The sequence below is a fragment of the Callospermophilus lateralis genome, chromosome 1 (assembly GCF_048772815.1).
Source record: "Callospermophilus lateralis isolate mCalLat2 chromosome 1, mCalLat2.hap1, whole genome shotgun sequence".
Classification (NCBI taxonomy): Eukaryota; Metazoa; Chordata; class Mammalia; order Rodentia; family Sciuridae; genus Callospermophilus; species Callospermophilus lateralis.
In genome coordinates this window covers 199,876,883-199,889,973 of record NC_135305.1, presented here as the reverse complement: position 1 = coordinate 199,889,973, position 13,091 = coordinate 199,876,883, and positions in this window count along the sequence as shown.

The following is a 13,091-nucleotide window of genomic DNA, read 5'->3' as shown; positions in this document are numbered from 1 at the left end:
AGATTACGTACCCCATTTGAATCAAATGTATGATATGTCAAGATCATTGTAATGTTTTGAGCAACTAATAAAAAAATTATTTAAAAAAATAAAGCACAAAAGAATAAGAAAATGAGATATCAAAATGAGATGTCCTTTAGAGAAATACAAGATCAGAAGAGGACTAATTATAGGGAAAAAAACTAGCCTTGCTAGGACACACACACAAAAAAGAGGAAGACGCAACTGGATTGAAACTCCTTATCACATTTAACACAATTTTGTTGAAACATTAAGCCTCCTTGCAGATCTCAGCAAAGTAACATTCTCTCATTGTCTGTTCTTAATTAAATTTATGGTATTTTTAATTTTTTAGCCATACTGGGTGCCACAAATTTTGATACAAATCATCTTCTGGAAAATCATCTTCAAGAACAACCCTGTCCCAAGTGTATGAGAACCAGCCCCAAATTTCCCTGAAATTAAAAAAGAGAAAGAAAGAGACAAATCCAGGATTTACTGAGTACAGTTATCAGGGATGTAGTGATGGACCTATGATCTTAAGTGGCAGCAAGACCCATCATTTGGGTCAGAAAGAAAGATTGGTGCATAAGTAACTTTATCTAAGCAGGAATGTATTTGGTTTATCTCAAACTAATATCTAAGACTCCATAAAGCCAATGGCTCCAGGTTCTGGTTGTAAAGCTCCACTTTCTGCTCTAATGGCTTTGTTTACTTAGAGTGTGCTAGTAAGCCTGACCATGATAACCCAGGGGCAGTCATGGTAGTTAACACCTCAAGATGGCTGTGATTCGGTCATATGTATATAAAGGGTCTGGCTTGGGTCCACTTCTCAGAGTCCTTCACCAACCCAACAGGAACATTGCCTGCCCCTATTTACCATGTCATTAATTTGAACTCATCTCCTCAAAGACCAGCACACCTCACTGCAGAGTAGACCATTTGAAATGAACTCGCACCCTGATAATAATCAGAGACTCAGGAATTTATTTCTTCAGTGAAACTGGTACCTGTATTTTTCTACACAAAGAAATAATCCTCTTAAGTATATCACACCTAAGTGTTGTCATCCTTCCATCCCTTCCAATTTCAAGTACTGTCTCCATGTTTCTGTAAATTTTCAGAATAACATCACTAGCAACTATGCTTCAGATAACAGTAGTAAATATTATTAAGTTTCTTTCCAAGCCTTAGAAAATATTATGCCTGGGGCTGGGGTTGTGGCTCAGTGGTAGAGCACTCACCTAGCATGTGTGAGGCCCTGGGTTTGATCCTCAGCACCATAAATAAATAAACAAACAAACAAACAAACTGTGTCCAACTACAACTAAAAAACAAATATTAAAAAAAAAGAAACTATTATGCCAGAAAATGCTTCTAGCCAAATGAATCAATATACATCTAAAACTTTAACTCTGATTTTCTCCTTTCTGACAGCAAATGCTTTATCAACGATTTTGCATCACCACATAGCACACTTTATTCCACCTCATCAGAATCCTTATAACCACAAGAGCATAACAGCCTTTAAGAGCACAGTCTTTGATATGAGGAAAATATGAGTTGGCCATTCTCCAGCTCTGGGTCCTCTGGCACTTAGGCAACATACAGTGTACAAAGTGCATTGCTTAAGGAAAGCCAGAAGGTTATGAGTGAGGCATGTATACATATGGTGTACAATGTTGCAAAATGAAGGAAAGTAGCACACTGGATAGTGTGAACTCATGCAGCAAACCAATTCTTAAAATTTAGCCGAAAGGGCAGATCATGACTGCTATTTCAATCTCTCTGCATTTCATTTTCCTTGTTTGGAACATCTTATATTTTGTAGAACTGTTCTGAAGTTCAAATAAATGATGTGTTTAAGCATACAGCTCATAATAATGATACCTATATAAATTCTAATATAATAGCAGTCCACTTTATGCTTTGAATATAGCCCTTGCTGCTCTGCCACTGCAACTTTTTTTTTTTTTTTTTTTTTTTTTTTTTTTTTGTGGTACTGGGGATCAAACTCAGGTCTGTGCATGTGAGGCAAGCACTGCACCAACTGAGCTATATCCCCAGCCCTGCAACATTATTATTATTATTATCACCATTATTAAACACAGGGGCATCCAACCACTGAGCCACATCACCAGCCCTATTTTGTATTTTTATTTAAAGACAGGGTCTCTCTGAGTTGCTTAGCACCTCGCCATTGCAGAGACTGGCTTTGAACTTGCGATCCTCCTTTCTCAACCTCCTGAGCCACTGGGATTACAGGTGTGCACCACCCGAACCCTGTAATTTATTTTTTAAATGGACATGTTTCTTTCTCTTCCTCTCTCTGCTCCTACCTAATCTCTCTCCGTCCCTAATCTCAGGGGAAACAGGATTAGCTTTCTTCCCCATCCTAAGAAGATTATCTGTCCTTGAGTATATACCCATCATCAAAACAAAGTATTCTAGACTTTGGGGATTGTACCAGAGATCTGAGAAATGACAACCTCCCAAATTAAGAAACCAATTACATCAGCTGGAGTTGTCTCTCAGGGGTAGAGCGCCTAGCATGAACAAGCTGCTGGGTTTGATCCTCAGTACTATATAAAAATAAATAAATAAAGGTATATTAAAAAAAAAAAAAAAGCCAATTACAACTCCAAAGGAAAAAAATGGAAGGTAGCCTTTGAATCATCTTTTCCTGCTGATGAGCAGAATCACACCTTTGGGACAGGATCCCCCTGTGTTTCTCCTCTGCTAGCAAAGCAATAAACCTTCTTTTTCCTTTTTCTGAAAACTGGGTCCTTGTTATTGGATTGGCATCAAGGACAAGGACCAAACTTTCGGCAACACTACGTAACTACACAACTTCATTCTCTCTGACTCACCTACACTTTTTCTGTATGTTGCAAGTGCTAGCCTAGACCTTTCCCCTGAACTCCAGATTGTAGCACCTCCACTAGGTTCTTAGGTCTGGGACAGTAAGAACTATGCGTGTTATGCAACTCACTCAACATTAAATTTTGACAGAATTTATTGGTCTTAAATGCCTATTGACAACTTCCGTTAATGGCCTGTAGACATGTCAAATTCAACATATCCATAACTGAAATAATCCATACTGCAGCACCCACCATCACCATCAGACTGGCTCTTTCTGTGTTTCCTTATCTTCCTAAGCTTGTTTTTTCCATCTGTCTTTTCTTCATGAGCTAGTGTCATCTCCATTTATCTAGTTATGAAAGTAAAAAATGTGAAAATCCATCAAGACATCTCTCTCATTCATCACCTATATCCGGACATCACCAAGTCTTCTATCTTTTACTCTGAATATCTCTCAAACCATCTTCTTTTGTATTGACCTTGCTACCTGTTTCAATCTTCATTATATTCCACCACTTAAATGGCCTCACAGTTTGCAGATTTGCTTCTTTCCAAACCATCTTCTAAATAGCTGACATAACTATCCTGCTGAAACCCCAGTAGCCTCCTTGTCCTGCAGGACAGTGTTCAAATCCCAGGAATCGCAACCCAGTCCCTGCTTTCCTTCTTACTGCACCTTTTCCACTCTACACACATCAAAGATCCAGATATATTAAATTAACTTGCCTTTCACATTCTGCTTTTGTGTACTTCCTTGAATATTTTTCCCACACATACCTCATCCATGATAGATGTTAAAATCTAAATGATTACAGGGGTGGAGATGTAGCTTTGTGGTAGAGTGCTTGCCTAGCATGCACAAAGCCCTAGGCTCTATGCACAGTGCCACAAAAACATACAAAAAAATTTTTAATGAGTAAAGAAGTATATTATCATTTTCATGCCTTCTCCATATGCTTCTTCTTCAATAGCTTCTTCTTTCTCCGGTTCTCTTGTTTACGCCCAATGCTGTTCACATTTCTTTGGAACATTCTGGAAGGTACCCCACACACATACACACACATAATGGAGTTAATCTTGCTCCCCTAAACAACCTCAGTCTTAAATACTTTTATTTATTTATTTTATTTGTGTGTGTGTGTGTTGCTGGGGACCAAACCCAGGGACTTATGCATGCCAGGTAAAGTGCTCTACCACTGAGCTACATCCCAGTCCCTTTTTAAAATATATATATATATAGTTTTTTAATATATATATATATATTGTAGATGGACACAGTATCTTTATTTTTATTTTGTTTATTTTTTTATGTGGTGCTGAGGATCAAACGCAGGGCCTTATGCATGCGAGGCAAGCGCTCTGCCACTGAGCTACAACCCCAGCCCCATCCCAGGCCCTTTTTATTTTTCATTTAAAGACAGTCTTGCTAAATTGCCACGGCTGGCATCAAACTTGGAATCCTCCTGCCTCAACCTCCAAAGTATCCTGGATGATAGGCATGTGCCACCCTGCTCAGCTATTTTTAACTTTTTTATTATTAAAGTAATATATATTCACTGTAATAAAAAACAAAAACATAATATCCCCCTAAGTAACCTCTATTAATAATTCAGTTTATTTTATTTTATTTTTTTCCTGAACTTACAAAAATATAGATATGTGAATCTAATTATCTGTCTATATATTAAAATATTTTAGCTTTAATTGTTTTATTCTGCTTTTCTCAATTAATATGCTGAGTATCATTTCTAATCAGTATAGGTATTTTAGTTTCTTTAATGGCTACATAGAGTTTTATACCACAGATGAACTACAATTTAACATTTATATATCAGTATGCATCTAACTTCTTTCCATTTTTTGTTATTAAAAGAAATATTAAAGTGGATAATTTCATAAGTATATGGCTGTATTATATGTTTCTATAGAAAATAATGTTTCTAGAAATATAATTAAAGGAGACATCTAATATGTATGATTAACACAAAATTAATCTCCAAAATGTATATCAATTTCTATTTCTAACAACAGTGTGGGAAATGACCTTTTTCACAGCTATGTATAGATTTTCATATTTTGCCAATAACAAGATGTCATTTTACTTTGATGTTATATAATGATATATGATGTAAATGATATTTACTTTGATAATTTTTACTTTATAAATATTTTACTTTTATAATATTTTACTTTCCAACTGATATTTTAGTCTTAATTTGTTTTCTAATTAAAATTAAAATCAGTTACAAGTGTATATGTTATAGTTCTTTCACATCATGTTATATAATTCATGTAACCTTTTCTGTAAGACACAGAAAAAACAAACTCAGTTTCTCCTATACTTGCACAGTACAAAATGCTTTTGTGATCTCTGATTTCCTTTCACTGTCAGCCATCAGTCTGTTCTCCAGACTCTGCACCAGATACCAGCTGATTATCCTTTAATTCAATCCAATTCTTTATCTGGAGTTAACGCCAGATCCCACACATTGAGAGTTTATTCCCCTGAGACTGTTTCCCACTGTTTCCCACTGCCAATCATGCAGTCTGTCTTACCTGTGCTTTTGATCTGCTAGCTGTATATCAATATTCCCATGACCCACTCCTAGGATTTAATGAATTTGTTAGAGTGGCACAGAGTACTCAGGAAAATATTTTAAATACTCATATTTACCAGTATATTATAAAGGATACAGATGAAGAGATTCATAGGACAAGCTATATGGGAAAGAGTGCCCCCTTTGGGGAAGCCCCCTCCAGGAACATCCATACATCCAGCCCCCTCCAGGAACATCCATTCAGCTATCCAGCAGCTCCCTGAAGCCAGTCTTTTTGGGTTTCTATGAAGGCTTCATTATGTAAATATAATTGATTAATCTGCTCAACTTCAACATATTGGCTGGGGCACTAGGGATTGAACTCAAGGGCACTTGGCCATTGAGCCATATCCTCAGCCCTATTTTGTATTTTATTTAGAGACAGGGTCTCACTGAGTTACTTAAATTGCTGATGCTGGCTTTGAACTCATGATCCTCCTGCCTCAGTCTCCCAAACTGCTGGGATTACAGGTGTGTGCCACTGCTCCTGGCTTGTTACTAATTTCTAATTCAATTCCTTTGTAGTCAGAGAACTACTGAATGCTATTAATCCTTTGAAATATATTGAAATGTATTATGAACAAACATATGGTATATGTTGGTAAATGTTCTATGTGTCCTCATAAAAAAAATATGTATTCTAAAGTTGTTGGGCATGTTTTCCAAAAAAGTGAATAAATATAATTGGCTATGCCAAATCCTCCAGATTCCTACTGATTTGGGGTAAGGGGATGCTGGAGATTAAACCCAAGGCTTCACATACATGCTTAACTGCTGGATTTCTGTTCGTGACTAAAAGGCTCAGGGGTCACTCCAGAAAAACTGGGCTAACTGGGCTGTGCAAAATAACCACACAAGAGACACAAATACCTTTTCTTTGGGGTCACTGTGATGGCTCCTCTGACCTTAAGGGTCTGCAGGAAGAGAGAGAGAGAGAGAGAGCACTGCGTTGACCCCTTTTATTAAGGAGAAGCTATTCAAATGAGGCAAGGGGTCAGGTTTCAGGGGGCTGAGTCTAGCTTCATGATGTCCACTGTCAGCAGGTTGACTGACATCTGGGTAGGCCACACCCAAGGGCACAGTAAGAGAAGGGGACACACACAAGGCACCATGGAAGATTCTATCCTAAATAGGGCAAGGTGTTATATTACAAAGAAACAGGTGAGCATAGCTTCACCCATGGGGCTGTAGCAAGACACACCCATGCACGGGACACAGACCCTTGAACCCAAGAAGGGTGGGGAAAGCTCTGCCACATTTCTGTGACTCAGCGCCTCAGCACCCAGCTGGGGAATCTGACTTATTCATGTGCAAGGTTGGTCTCCCACACTTAACCAATGAGCTGTAACCCCAGCCCCTTGCTGAAGTTCTTGTCAACTTGTTCTATCAAGTATAGAAAGAGATGATGTTAAAATCTCTAACTATATTTGGAGCTTTTAAATCTTCTACTTTGGGTTCTATCAGTTTTTTTCTTTCATGTGTGTTGAAGCTCTGTTATTAGGTAGATAAGCACTTGAGATCACTAATTTCTTGATGAATTGACTTCCATCATTTTGAAATGTCCTTCTTTATATTTGTCCTATCTTACTCCTTATCTTAAAGTCGACTTTACTTGGTATTCATGCAACCATACTAATGTTCTTAGGATTCCTGTTTCATCTCATGTAGTGGACTCTCAGTGTGTTGCTTTGATGTATTTTTAGGACTGAAGCTTTCATTGCCCGAGTGACTGGTAGTGCTCGATGCTGGTGGCTCACTCCTCAGCTGAAGGAGTCTGCATTACCCAAGGTTCTTGCAATCCTGTCCCAATCTCCCCCTACCCAAATTCCAAAAAATCTGTAAAAAAAAAAAAAAAAAGAAAGAAAGAAAGAACTCAGAGTCTGTTGCCAAGAGAACTTGATGTGTAAAATGTGTTGTATTCTTTTTTCTGCTTTTACCTTTCTCTTCATATTTAAATTGTATCTTGGATTGGAGCTGTAGCTCAGTGGTAGAGCTTGCCTTGCATGTGTGAGGCCCTGAGTTAGATTTGTAGAACTGCAAAAAATATATTCAGAGTCAGGTGGCTCTGGAGGCTGAGGCAGGAGGATCTCAAGTTCAAAGCCAGCATCAGCAAAAGTGAGGCACTGAGCAATTCAGTGAGACTGTCAGTGAAAGAAAGAAAGGAAGGAAGGAAGGAAGGAAGGAAGGAAGGAAGGAAGGAAGGAAGGAAGGAAGGAAGGAAAGAAGGAAGAAAATAAAAGAAATTAGTAACAAAAAAGATAGAAAGCAAATCCCCAAATATCCGGAACTTAAACCTCTCCATTCCAAATAATTCTTGAGTAAAAGATCAAAGCACAAAGGAAAGAAATGTTTTGACTGGATGAAAGTGAAAATAGATCATATCAAAATTTGTTAGGTACAGCTAAAGCAATCTTTAGAAGAAATGAAAACATTGCATGTTTATATTAGAAAAGAAAAAAATGAAAAATGGATAAGTTTCTATTTTAAGAAGCTAGAAAAATAAGTACAAATTAAATCCGAAGTAGGAGTGAACTCATAAAGAGCAAAATCAATGGAATATAAAATGGACAAACAATAGAGAAAAAAATAACAAAGCTAAGATCTGGTTTCAAAAACAATAACATCGATAAGCCCCTAGTAAGGCTTGTTGAGAGAAAGAGAAACACTAAGTATCAATATCAATTGAAGAGGACATGTCACCACAGATCTTAAAGGTATTATAAGGAAATAAGTTGAGGTCAACAAATTTAACCATGTAGAAAAATGAACAAATTCCCTGGAAGACACTGATTCTCAAAATCATGCTGGGCGTGGTGGTACACATCTGTAATCCCAGCAGCTCAGGAGGCTGAAGCAGGAGAACTCGTGTTCAAAGCCAGCCTCAGCAAGAGCAAGGCACTAAGCATCTCAGTGAGACCCTGTCTCTAAATAAAATACAAAATAGGGCTGGGGATATGGCTCAGTGGCCGAGTGCCCTTGAGTTTAATCCCTGGTACCCTGCCCCACCCCCCCCCAAAAAAAAAAAAAACAGATCTCTTTCAGCCAGTGAATGGATAAACGAACCATAATGCATCCATACTACAGAATACTATTCTGCAATAGAAAGAATGACTTACTGACACATGCAACAAACTGGACAGATCTCAAGTAGGTTTTGCTTAGTGAAAAAAGTTAGACGACTCCTATGACATTCTGAAAACTATAGACAGAACACATGGGTGAATTACTAGGAGTTGAATGGGGAAAGGTAGTGTTAACTACAAGGACAGAATGAGAATATATTTGGGGTCATGAAACAGCATATAACATAACTGTGGTAATAGATGTGCAAATCTAGTCACTTGTCAAAACCAAAAAAAAAAAAAAAAGAAAAGAAAAGAAAGAAAACTTTACACCACAAATACCAAATTTTACTGTATGAAAATTTTAAAATAAAAATATAAAATCTCAGAGAGATTAAAAATCTTACCCACAGTAACACAGCTTGGACATGGTAGAGGCAGCATTTGAACTCAGAGCTGTCATGGCTCTAAAGTCCGTGCCCAGGCCACCACTCATGCTGCCTCTGAATCACTTACTGTGGTGACTTAGGCTCCTGCCGACAGATCTCTGAATTCTCCAAGTCTTTGATCCAAAATGACTTAACTGATATTCCAGTTCCCTTGTCAGTATATATTTTCTTGGTTGCAAAAAAAAAAGGAAATACTTTGTTTTGTACATTCAGAACTCTATCCTCAAATGTGAAAGTGTAATGGCTGTGTTTTTCTTTACATACCAGATTTCCCAGCACTGTTTCAGGGAAGAAATCATACACACACACACACACACACACACACACACACACACGCACACATGCACATATACATATTTATATACAGATACACTTGTATCTATATATATTATATGGAGAGGGAGAGAGAAAATGGAGAAAGCATAACTTTTGTTAAGCAAGTAACAAAGATCTTGAAATTAAAAATACTTGTATTATACTGTTCTGATGAATTTTGTTGTGATTCTTTGAAATATGTTTTTAATATTTACTTTTGCAAGAGAATATTTTAAGGCAATATAAATTACAGTTATAAAACTGTTGGAAAATCTTCCCTGGAGGAAATATCTACCCATCAGAGTCTAAACTTAGACAGTGACTCTCCTTGGAATTTAACCAACTTTTCAGCCTGGAATAACTTATCTTTAGAGAGTTAGGGTTTTTTGTTTGTTTGTTTGTTTTTTGGTGTTGGTGGTTGTTTTTGTATGTTTGTTTTTTTATTTAACTCACATCAGAGACCAAAAGGAAGCAAGCTATGGGACAATTATTAATGTTACTGCCCCTGTTTGGCAAATAGGCACAAAACATAAGCAAACAAAGCAAAACAAACAGAAAATAACATTTGCCCAGAGTCATATGATCTCAGCTACAGAATTGGAAAGTGACCACAAGTTTTTTGTACTTTCTTGTGGTCTTGAACTATAGTATGTTTAATCCTTCCTTCACTTGTCTAAGACACATCCTACTAAAACTTTTTAAAGCTGTTCTATTTAATCTTTAACAGTTCTGTTTACATGTCACATCCTAAAAATATTTACACAGCCAATAACTCAATAATTAAACAAGTACAATCGTATGAAGGGGAAACCCAACAATAGTCTGAGAAATAAATCTCATTTCAGGAATGAGGTCTCTTGGTAACAAAGAGAAGGGTTGGTGCAGTGCAAGTAGGAAGGTGTCAAATTCCCTGTTCCTTACTAAATAACTTCTTGTCAATCAGACTTCTAAATAAACAAATTCACTCTTGCAAATATTTGGATATTGTATTTATGTCATGGTTTAAAAGAAGAAGAAAAAGAATTACTTGCCATATATTGATATTGGGCTCTATGTAGAAAGGCTGAGTAGCAAAATGAATAACCATATTGACATTAAAATCGACTAGCTATTCAAATCCCAGTTTTGCCATTTATTGCCTATGATGGGAGAAAAGTGTTTAATTTCTGTATCTCTCTCTCTCTCTCTCTCTCTCTCTCTCTCTCTCTCTCTCTCTGTCTGTTTTTGTTTTTTTGTTTTTGAGACAGCTCTTGCTATGTTGCCCATGCTGATGTCAGACTTACACACTCAAGTGATCCTCCCTGCTCAGCCTCCCAAGTACTTGGGACCACAGTCCCATGCACTAGTGCCCAGCTTTTTCTGTTTATCTGTAAAGACCATCACCAAGTTCCTACGAGGTGTGAATGATTATTTATATAATAGGTTGATATCTTGAAGGATTCATTCCCCAACTCCTCCTCAAAATAAGATATTAAAATACTAGGGGAAAAAAGATAAGTTTATTTTATTACCTTGAAATGCTAAAGTCCTTTCAACCTCGAATTCATTTTGAACCAAATAATCAATCAATTTTTTTTAATGTGTCTATACTGCTTAGGAAAAATATTGAAGGACCTGTACGAAATATTGAAGAATAGGTTAACCTCAAAGCAGTATAATTAATCGGAATAGGAGAAGTGAAATTTTCACTTTTTATTTTGTGCATTTCTGTAAATTTTGAATATTATAATGGGAATTACTATTTTTATACAGCCAACACGTAGCTGAGCTCCAAGGGTAGGCAATGTCCCCTTCCTACCTCAATCTCGGAACAGGAACTAAATCAGGAATTTCTGAAATGGAAAAAATATCTTCCAAAGAAAACAGACTCTTTCACATCATATTGAGAAATTGATATTTTACTCTGGAATCTAGGTTTCTAGAGAGGTAGATTTCCTATGGAGAACAAAGGGCATGCACAGCACCCACTATTCCACTCCTTGCACATGCGAGGCAAGAGCTCTGCCACTGAGCTACATTCCCAGCCCTAATACTGGCATTAAACTTACCTTTTCTCTCCCAAGAAGCCCTATCACTGCCCTCTGGGTTGCTGTCTTAATCCTCCAGGTCGACTACAGCCTTGTTTGGCTCTGTCTTCTCCACCCAGTCCAGGGACTTTGGCCACCTCTCCCTCTCCTTTCCTGAAACAGCACTTTTCTTTGTTCCACCTCCAATCTTGCATTCCTACTTTTATCACCTCTGTCTTCTTGTGCAGGTGAGGCAATCTTCAAAAGTAATAAGGAAGATTGATTTTGCCCTCAGCAAATGAAAGATCCTGTTATTGTAAATAATCTTTTTATTCTGCCACCAATTTTTAAAGGGTCACACATGTAATTCAAGAAAATTAAAAATAAAAGTCAAAGACTTTCTCACTGACTTTTTCCTAACCATGGACTTTTATTTTCAACACCTAAGCTAAGGATTTTCTTATCTTAAACAGGGTTTCTGGGTGCTAGGCTCCTCTAAGAGTAGATGAAGAAAATTCAAGTAATTGAGGCAATATCAAAGAATCAAGCTTGCCTTTTTACTGTCGTTTTGCAGTATTGAAGATTGAGCTGAAGGTCACTCTACCACTGAGCCACATCCTCAATCCTTTTTATTTTTCACTTTCAGACAGGATCTTGCTAAGTTACCCAGGCTGAACCTGAATTTATAATCATCTTGCCTTACCTCCCAAATTGATGGGATTACAGGCATGTGCCACTGTGACAACCAGGCTTGACTTTTCCACCCGGGAAGGAAAGAACGAGTGGTTTTCATTTGGAGGCATTCTGGGATGAGCTTAGCTGATCTTTCAGACCTTCAGAGAAGGAGCATGTGTGCCCTCCTTCTATCAGGGTAACACTGCCCTTGACAGTTCTCTTGGCAGCCAGGGGAAGAGTGTCGGGTCACCCTATCCTCACACTGGGCAGTTGGGGCCTTTGGTGTCAGCCAAAAGCTCCAACTGCCCCACCTCCAGTCCAAGCCGTTTCTCAGCATTCCTTCCCCTGAAGAGTGCTCTCAACCCAGATCTTTCTACATACACCAGTTCAACAGCTCCCAAGGAGTCACACCCATAGACAAGCAGCCAGATTCAACTTCCGGAGAAATCAAGACACCAGCATTGATGGGCATCTTTACTTATAGAATTTCCCATCTGCTCAGCACTCTCAGCCTCCCATTTTCTATATTTCAAACATGATATAATTCTCATATCCTGTCTTGATCATGAGACACTTTCAGGGTGGTAGATTTTAATCCACATGTACAAACACTCATGCAATATCCTGAATAAATGTATTATTTATTCTACATTTTGAAGCTTACATTTCATTACAGAATCATCTTTGCAAAAAATCATACTTAGCAAACTGCAATCTCTAATGTTACGAAAAGTGTATGATTCCAGAATTCTCTTCTTTCTCCATTCGAGAGGGCATGATTCAGAGTACCCTGACCTGCTACTGGTTTGAACAATCTTTGAAAGAAAAAGACAGTCTTTCTTGCATCTTTTCCTACTGGGTATGGAAGAATTGCTACTGGGTATGGAAGAATTGCCTGTTTTCCCAGGGCCATGGGACAGATGCCACAGCTCAGCAGTGTGGGATGACTGTGAAAATACTGACATTTAACAATAGGCCCCAGCCACCAACTCTGACAACTCAGCAGCTGGCCCAACCCAGACAGGTTATGGATGCAGTCCAAAGGAATTGTCCCCAACCTGTTTCCAGATAAAGATGTTTCTGTTGTGAGGCAACTACTCTGGACTTCACCCCAGACAGCTA